Source organism: Vigna unguiculata, chromosome 5, assembly GCF_037176805.1.
Source record: "Vigna unguiculata cultivar grain cowpea cultivar isolate G323 ecotype 2 chromosome 5, ASM3717680v1, whole genome shotgun sequence".
NCBI classification, from domain to species: Eukaryota; Viridiplantae; Streptophyta; class Magnoliopsida; order Fabales; family Fabaceae; genus Vigna; species Vigna unguiculata.
The window spans coordinates 12,369,691-12,379,774 of record NC_140796.1 but is presented as its reverse complement, the minus strand read 5'-3'; the positions used below and the strand labels follow the sequence as shown (position 1 = coordinate 12,379,774).

At 30.4% G+C, this 10,084-nt stretch overlaps 1 pseudogene; it reads right to left on the bottom strand.

Annotated features, from left to right (window-relative positions):
* Positions 1-4,826: 4,826 nt before the first annotated feature.
* Positions 4,827-7,421, bottom strand: LOC114185238 (L-type lectin-domain containing receptor kinase S.4 pseudogene; annotated as a pseudogene).
* Between the last annotated feature and the right edge of the window lie 2,663 nt (positions 7,422-10,084).

The following is a 10,084-nucleotide window of genomic DNA, read 5'->3' as shown; positions in this document are numbered from 1 at the left end:
TTCGTCTTATCATACCCTTAATTATACATTTGTTTTTCTTTGTGCAATTCCTTCCAATAGTCTCCAAATTGTTTATAAGACACACATTTGTTAATTTTTTAATATTTTTGTTTATGTTTATGTTCATCATGTAGAATATTATTTCGATAAATTTTATCTAATTATTTTTTATTTTCTAACTCATTACAATCATACTTTAATTTTTTTTTCACTATAATTGTATAAATAATTTTTATTTACTATAATATAAAAATTTAATGTAATTGCCATGAATATTTTTTTATCAGCATCCAACATATATTGGAGTTTAAAATATACAAGATCTATGATAAAATTTTATTATGTTTATTATTTATTTTTTGCGTCATTTTTTTATCAAACATTGAGTATATATGTTGATATTTGAAAACTTTTTTTAGATCTCTAAGATATTTTTCATCTTATCATACCATTAATTATATATTTGTTTTTCTTTGTGTGATTCCTTCCAATAGTCTCCAAATTGTTTATAAGACACACATTTGTTAATTTTTTAATTTTTTTAATTTTTGTTTATTTTCTTCATGTATAATACTATTTACTATTTCGATAAATTTTATCTAATTATTTTTTATTTTCTAACTCATTACAATCATACTTTAATTTTTTCACTATAGTTGTATAAATAATTTTTATTTACTACAATATAAAAATTTGATGTAATTGCCATGAATATTTTTTTACCACCATCCAACATATATTGTGGTTCAAAAGATACAAGATCTATGTTAAAATTTTATTATTATGTTTATTATTTGTTCTTTGCGTCATTTTGATCAAGTGATGTATTATAACTTTGATTAGTGTATAAAAAATAGATTCATTATAATTTAAAAAATTGAAGTAAGCAAACATTTAAAATATATTTTAATTTAAATATTTTTTAAATTTATCAACTAGGTTTCATTAATGTTTGCAAATTTAATAAATGTTTTGGTTCTCATCAAATTTTATTTGGTATTATAATCTAAAATGTAAGCAATTATAATTTATTTCAAAGTATTTAATATCGAAGAAACAATCATACTCCTAATATTGAATATTTAATAATATTATGTTTCCTTTACTATAATTTTTTATAAAAATTAATTAAAATTAATATTAAAGTATTAAGAAAATGGGTATGAGTATGGGTACGAGATTACACCCGTTACCCGGTGGGGATGAGAATGAGACAAAAGTTTGATACCAGTTGGGTTTGGGTATGGGGATGGGGATGACTTTTTTTTACGGAGATAGGTATGGGATAGTGAAACCCGTCCCCGCCCCGCCCCGCCCGTTGCCATCCCTGGTCAACATACATATGTTTAAGGAGATCAAAATTATTCGTATCACAAAAGATAAAATTCATAATGAATAAAAAATGCATTTATGCACAATTAACATATACAGATAAGTATTGATTATACTCGTATATTAATAGAATAAGTATAAATATTATATTATCTGTAACCGTAAATATTTGTATTTGGCATTAATTATTTAAATTAAATTAAATTAAAACTAAAGGATAACACAGGAATTAAATTAAATGATAGGCTGCGGAAACAAAATGATTTGGTGCAGCAAGAAAATGATATGGTGCTAGAAGGAGAAGCCCATACTAATGATGAGAATCCAACATGCCTCAAGTCACATAACTATGTATAGGCTTTTTTCTTCCCGCACCTCTATAACTTTTAAACTCTATGTCCATAATTTTAAATGACTATTTTACTTTTTTTTACCAAATTTCTAGATTACTTATTTTGAAAATTTTTCTGGATAAGTTTGTTGAATTTTAGGAACATAATTTTTACAAATTTTCCAAAATGCATGAAATACATTCTTTCTAATCAAAATAACTTAGTATAACAAGTTAATGGTTTTTCTATAAATAAACATATAATTTCTAATCAAATACCATTTTCCACTGAGAGAGTACATATAAATAAAAGTAAAATTTCTAATCAAACATCATCTTCCAAGTGAGAGTGCATGTAGAAGCAATTGAATTGGTGTCTTTCTCCTATTTAAGCAAAATATCCTCTTTATCGTGCATTACTTTAGTCACAAGTTGGTTCATATGGATAATGATTATATATTCTACATTCCAAAATAATGTTCACCAAGACCTTAACTGCTTCTTATCAAAGTGATCACTAACCCCTCTTTGGGTTCACATTTTTTAAATTTTAGTGCAATATTGCTGTAGTTGTGGAAAAATGACTAGTCTTTATAATATAACAAAAAACTTTTTCTTTTTCAATGTTTGTGTTGAAGGGACAATGTTCACCAAAGGAGTGAGTGTTTGACTATGGGTTGAAAACGATAGTTTAAGTGGACATTTTATAAAATGTTATTTCTTTATTTTATATTTCAAAAAAAGCATGAATGCTCATTTATAATTATGCAAATGGATTTCTAATATGCACTCTAAAATGTTCAAAATTACGAGTGAACAAGAACATTTCACATGGATAAGTAATAAATAATAAGAAATAAATTGATTCATACAGATTATGACAACATAGCTTATTTCTTTTGAGAAGGTAACTTGCAGGAGTATTTTTAGAATTATGTCAAATTTGAAAGTACAAATATTAAAAGTGATTATCAAATAAATAATGAAATGACATATTTCAAGAAAAAAAAATATAGTGTTTATTACTTATATAATTTTCAAAATCAAATATTTAAATTAAAGATATGCCAGCTCTATATTTTTACTTATATAATGTTTGGACAATTAAAATTTAAAATTTATATAATAAACTCTTAATTCCTTATTTAAATTTATAATATTAAGTTAGTTAATGTTTTAAGATATTTGTCAACTTTCTTCCCTTCTGAAATTCCTTTGGAAGAATTGTGGCAGAAGTGGTGGTTGATCTGACATTACCAGAATTTAATTACATTGATAATGAATTCATCTCTGGCTTGATTAATTTGAATTACAGGAAATCTACCAAGAGTTTGACAAAAATAAAACCTCTATTCCTGTCTGTTCAAATACAACATTTATATCAATAAAAATAGTATTTTAATATGAATTTCATAAATATATACTTTTTGATATTAAAAAATTATATAATTAATTTTATTGAATTTAAGTAAACAAAGTTTCTTAAACTGAATTGAAAGATACTTTTTTGGTAAAAACTCTTTTTAACAGAAATATTATTAGTGTTTTTCCTTGAAACAATAATGACCTAGGAATAATGGAAACATGAGGAAGACTTTTTGTTGCTGCTCCACCTCAATTATTTTTGTAGGAGTTTGATTATTATAGGAATGGTTTAATGACTTTGGAGGCAGTTATATATATATGCCAATGAAAAAAGATAGGAAAAAATGAGGTAGAAATATAATAAATAAAAAAAATCACAAGTATATATTTATAAATATTCTCTATTTTCTATATTCAGAAATTAATTTTATGTTTAATTAAATTTAAATAACTTACTTTATCTGTCACAGTCAAGTCATCATAAGTACAAAAATCAAATAACGTAATACTTAAATAAAAATAAAAATATTTTAAATATTTGATAAAATTAATTTTTTAATAAAATTTAACTAAAAGTACTTAAAATTTAATTTTAATTTTTTTATCAAAATTGGAAGGTAAAGTAAATATATACATTTTTAAAGTGAAGAAGAAGTAGAAGTAATTTTTTTAAAAGTTTATATAATTATACTCTGCTTCTTCTACATGTTTCTCTTTTCTTTGTTCCTTTTTCTCTTGCCAATCATTTGAAAAGATTTATCTTTTGTTCCTAGATATTTTACTCTACTTCTGTTTATTTATATTCCAACTTTTATGTAAATGAATCCTGAAATTACAATTCACTTTTTGTTAATATATTCTGCATCGAGCACCTACCTACCTTAACAAAAAATAATCACAGTTTCCTACGCATTTATCGTTTGCAATAAAGGATGGCATAGTAGAGATCTATAAATTGGAGCTTTTGTACTATAGATATGGGTACGTGTCACAGATGGTAAATTTCCGTAAGAAAAAAAAAGATAAGATTAAGTATTTTTTTTCATCAACTTCAAGCTAAGATACAGATATAAAGATCAAATTAAGTATTTTTTTTATATGTTTCTTAAGTGGTTAAAAAAATTGAGATATAAATTATACATCAAGATGGAGATTATAAATTGAGAGAAAGATAATTTATACATTAGTTTGAAAGGATGGTGAAGAAGACGTGATAAGTTAAAATTGCTAAAAGGGCTTGTCTTTGTCCGAGCTACACCAAATAAATTTCTTTACACAACACTATAAAAATCAAATGTTTTTATCTCTCTCTTTCTTTTTCTTTTTTTTTTGAAGTTGGGTTTAAGGATTTCTCATTTTTTTTCTTAACCATTATTGTCTCTATATCTTCGTTTTTTGTTATTTTTAGAAACTTTCTTTTTCTCAAACTATTTGCCATTTTAAACTTTTCTCGGTTGAGAGAGGAAACGAACACAGTAAAAGGAATACACCAACCGAGTAAACACAAAAGATCAAATCACCTTCCTAGTAACCGTGATCTCCTAAAACACTCCAAATAGAGAAAACCATTTTAGGCAAAGACATTTCTCACCAACCAAAAGAAATGGCGTGCGGTGTTAGCAACTTCAATTGAAAAACAAAAACCTTAAGACATTTTCCCATTCAACTAGGCCACAAAAAATGAAGAAGCAAGAAAAATAAATGCTAATCTAATTGGTATACGATTTGCACAACTACGTTAAGAAATGAAGGAGGCAGATACTGTCACAACAATATGAAGTACCAACAAGGGACGTCATAAGAACAATGAGTAACAGATTTTACCATTTCATTTCATCATATCCAAAATCTTTCTATAATGAGACTTTGATAATGGCAACTAAAAACACACGAAATTTCTCAAGTGAGAAAAGATTAGTAAAGAAAGTATATCCCTGCTCAGAATAATGCAGCAGAATCACCTTGTTTCTCCTCTGTGGAGAAGGGAATGAGGTGAATTAGAAAAAGAGATAAAACTATCCATGTCTTTGTTTCCAAAATTGGAGCCAGAACTCATCTTGTCAAAGGAAGAAGATGCAAGTGAGTGCAAGAACTCATCAAACCCCTCTTGCTGACTTATATCTCCTGGTTTTTTCAAGTCCTCTGGCACTTCAACTTCCCCATCTAAATGCCTCACCACTTGCCTCATGCTAGGCCTAGCAGCAGGCACATCATTTGAACACAACAACCCCAATTTCAACACCACCAACACCTCTTTCTCATCAAAATTCCCATTGAGTTTTGGGTCCACCACATCAAGAATTCTCCCTTGTTTGTACTTCTCCCACACCCAATCCACCAAAACCAACTCTTCTGGCAATGCCTTAGGCTCAATTGGCCTGCGCCCACAAGCCACCTCAAGCAGAAGTGCTCCAAATGCAAAAACATCAGAGCTTGTAGTAGCTTTTCCTGTTCTAGGCAACTCAGGAGCCAGATACCCTAATGTGCCCACCACTCTTGTGGTGCTTGGGTTAGCACCATGTTCATACAATCTTGCCAACCCAAAATCACCTAGTCTTCCATTAAGCTCAAAATCTAGCAGAACATTGCTGGCCTTCACATCTCTGTGTATCACCACCTGCTCATACCCCTCGTGTAGATATAGAAGAGCTGAAGCAACATTCTTTATGATCTTGAACCTGTGTTCCCAACTTAGGACCATCTTTGGCTCATCAAACAAGTACTTGTCCAAGCTCCCGTTGGCCATGAAATCATACACAAGCAGAAGGTCGCCACGGCGGCGGCACCACCCCAGTAATTGAACCAAATTCCGGTGGCGAAGCCGGCCTATGCTGGCTATTTCCGACACGAATTCCCTCAGGCCCTGCTTAGATTCGTGAGAAACTCGCTTCACGGCTACTTGGATCTTGGAGTTTGGCAATGTTCCCTTGTAGACTCTGCCAAAACCACCCTGCCCAAGGAGTTCTTTATCCTTGAAGCCTCTTGTGGCCTTCTTGAGCTCTTGGTAGGAGTACCTATGTGGCCCGATTTCAAGCTCCCATGCTTCAATCACATCGGCGTTCTTGATTTTTCTGTAAAAGTAAATGCCAATGGCGATGGCTAGTAACAGAATAACAGCAACTGAGACTGAAACCCCAGTTATCAAAGATGTTTGCTTTTTCTTTGGCTGTGGAAGCATCGGGAGAGAAGAGAGATCAAGGGGTGGTGCTGGTCCATTGATTTTGAAGCTCCAACCCAAGATGTAATGGGAGCTAGCAAGCAAACCCGTTGATGCAGAGAACCCAACATACATGGTGTCATGAAAAACGGGTGCGAGATCCACATTAAAGGACAAGATTGGAGTGTTGGGTTTGGATGAATTTGGGGAAAGTGCAACACTGATAACACTTAATTCAGAATCATAATCAACCCAAGCTAGAATCGGTTTCCCACCTTTGAGATTGAGACCCACCTCACTAACATTAGCAGATTTATTGGACTGCATGCTATTGATGTCTATTCCAACATGGTTGTCATTAATATCCCCAAACTCAAAGTCCTGCACTGTGTCAAACTCAACCGCAAAGATGTGGTTGGAGAAGTTACCATTATCACTGGAATTGAGAAACCCAAGGTACTGGCTAGGTAGAGCCTTGAGATCCTTGGAAGTTGCTATTGTGAAAGCCATGCCATGGCCACCAAGCTTGGGGTACTCAGGGACAATAGCCAGAGCAAAGGAGGAAGAAAAGGAAACAACTTTACCAGTGGTGGAGTTCTTCATCTGAAAAGGAGATGGGTAAAAGGCATGACCCATTAACCTGCTGGTTTCATTTGTCAACTTGAGTATTCCATTTTTCTGTATCTCAGCCACCCCATCCAATGTCAGGTTACCAGTACCCACATCCTTGAATCCAGCATAGAGAAGCTGCTCAACCTGGGATGAAACTGGGATCATAAGAAACACCAAAAGAGACAACAATTTCAAAAGGGTGGCCATGATGAACAAGATACTAGACAAAAATCAGAGAGACAAGAAGGGAGTGTGAGATGACAAAGTTGGTGGGATAAGAACAATAATAGGTTGTTTATTGAATAGAAAAGTTAGTGAAACAGATCTTGGAGGAGGAAATAGGGTGGCAAAAGAGTCAAGAGGGGATGGAATGAGAGAAGGACACTATGAATGATGAGTCACATGAACCAGTTATAAAGGAGAAGGTAAAAGTGGAAGCTTTAGGGGCTGGGTGATTGCAAGAGTTCAAAAGTCTACCCTTGCAATAAATGTAGAAAAACTGCACATGAAGCATCATGAGCCAAGACAGGGAACACCCATCCCTCTTTTACACCCCTAGCCCAAAAACAAAGTTGAAACTTGAGAGTGACTTGGCTTTGCAATTGGGAAAGATTATGAACCAACCCACCTACACTCAATTTTTGTGGTTAGAGATATATGGGAAAAAAGGGAAAATCTGATAGAAAAAATAAATTAATTTTGTACTAAAAAATTAAAAATTGGGATTCTCAATCAAGCCGATTTAGTAGAAAGTCTGGAAGGAAGACTTGGCAAAAATACAGGAGTGGGGAAATTGGGCACCACTGTCTTTGGCTGCTTCGTATAATTTTAACTTCTGGATTTTGTACTGTCATTTTCAAATGGGAAGACCCAAAGATTCTCTAGAAGAATGATCACCAGATAATTCATTTATTTTCCATTTACTCTATTTTACTGTCATTTTGTTTACTAGAAACCTCACTATTTTAATTAGATTTTATTTCCTGTCCTTTTATTTTTCACTTTAGTTTTTTTTTTTCTGGGCAAAATTTATAAGTGTGTATTTTTTTTTATATATAATTCTGTAGTTGCATGGTCATTAATTGATGAGAAATTACAAATTTATTATAGTTGTAACTTTTATTTTAGTACAGTTATATATATTAAGATAGAAAGTCAAATATCTACGAATATTACGAATTTATGAAGCATTATGGTCTGTTGGGCTATCATTGTAAGTCAATTATTAATTTAATGGAGAAGAAACAGGTGTTTCATGGTCATACGCCCACATGTGAAATGAATATGATTTGTTTCTGTTTAATCCATAGTTTCATAGATTTTAAGCAAAATTATCTTATGTACAAAAAGTTTTAGCAGTTTTGACCAAAAAAAAAATAATATAAAAATAGAGGATAAAAAGAGTTAATCTAACTTAATCTGTTTTTCTTCTGTAGATATTTGGCTTGAGGCGATTGAAAAAATTAACTCAATCTAAATTGCTTTTAACATGTAGGATTAAGCTAAATCTAGTTTAAGATTGAACTGAAAATCTGAACCCAAATCCGCCAACATAAAAGTAGATAACTTTTAAATTGGCTCACTACATAAACAGATATATATGTTAAATCTTATGATGTTAATCTAAAAGAAGATTAAGAAAAGGAGTTATGACCTAATTTGAAGTATTGTGATGGAAAGGGTAAAGAACGTTGGGTACACCAAATTGAAACTAGAAAATAGTGGTCAATCTTGAATTTGGATTGGAAGGGTGATAACTGCTAAAGGGTGAATATAATAGAATAAGGGAGTCAAGTTTTGAAAAGGGTTCTTTATATTAGGGGGTTAGTGGTGGTGATGGTGGGAAAGGGAATATATCAATCATAAATTACGCACAAAAACTTTCCGTAACTCTTCAACATCTCTTTCTCTGTTGAGTCTAAGCTTTGAAAGAAGACTCAACATTCGAACATAGTATTCTAAACCTATTTGCCAACTATGCATTAAACAATGTACAATGTAGTTTCTTGGAATTACGGTACAAAACTTTGGGTTCTATGCCTCTAGATTATTTTATTTCATAAACAGCTAATGAATGCTCTTACTTTTCTTTTAGGAATGGAAGAATGGTTTTGTATTAATATATTTAGCAGGAGATCTTTAAAACTATCTTTTGTGAAAAACACTCGAATCATGTGTTTTGAGCAAATTTATTTATAAAACTATTTTTTTTATTAATTTGTCCAATATCTGTCTTTAATTTATCTCTAAGTTAATTTATCTTTAAAAAATTGTTTTTTTTTTTGTTTTTATTTTCCTCTCGTACAAATGTTAATATTTTTTCTCCGAACATAGTAATTTATGTAAATAACTACTAGATATGGCCCGGGCGTAAGTTTAAAATGGTTGGTGATGAAAAAATTAGGTCACAAAAGATTATTTCATTATTCATATGTAATTTCTTTTAATGTAACGTGAGTTTATTCAAGTAATTCTTTTAATGTAACGTAAAACTTGGGACAAATGATCATTATGTTAAATTAAAAAGAATAACAATGTTTTATTGCATTAAATATTGTTATAATTCTTTTTTAATGTTTTCGTCTTTATCTTTAAAATTGGCTGCTGATTTTCTTAACCTGGTGTTTGTTACTTGAAAGACGGGTGAATTGAGTTCGTTTAAAAATGTTTTGCAAAGTTGTAAAGATACAAATATAATAAACAGTTATATGAGCAGGTAAATGAAGAATTAAAGGGGTGAGAAAAAAATATATTTTATCTCGATTTAGCTAACTTAACTTGCATTCAATCGTTTAAGTAGTATTTGAGACTACTCACTAAGTCAACAAATTATAGAACAACTTTATTAAATCATTTCACAAACTTGATAGAGCTACTAGCCAAATTTAGCCTTCTTTCTATTCTATAAAATATCTATAAATGCTTTTCTTAGCATCTTACTAATAAAATTCACTCTTATTTTTTTTCTTAGTTTATTATGTCATATGATATCTATTTTTTTTTCTAAATATTTTCTTTGAATATTTTAAGTATTTTTTTCAGAGAAAAGACTTTGTGTCCATGGTTTTCTTATTTATGGTATCTATCTCTCAGTTCTTTTTGTTTTTATCAAAAGGAGACTTAAAATCATTTAATGTGTAGAGGGTGATGCTTTAAAGTATCAAATTGATAACTCAATGATTTGTTGCCAAGAAGATATATTCGTTGAATTTTCTGTCACTTGAGTCAGTAAAAATTTATAGAGTATTATATATGAGTGTATTGTAAGTAATAAAAAGAAATTGAGT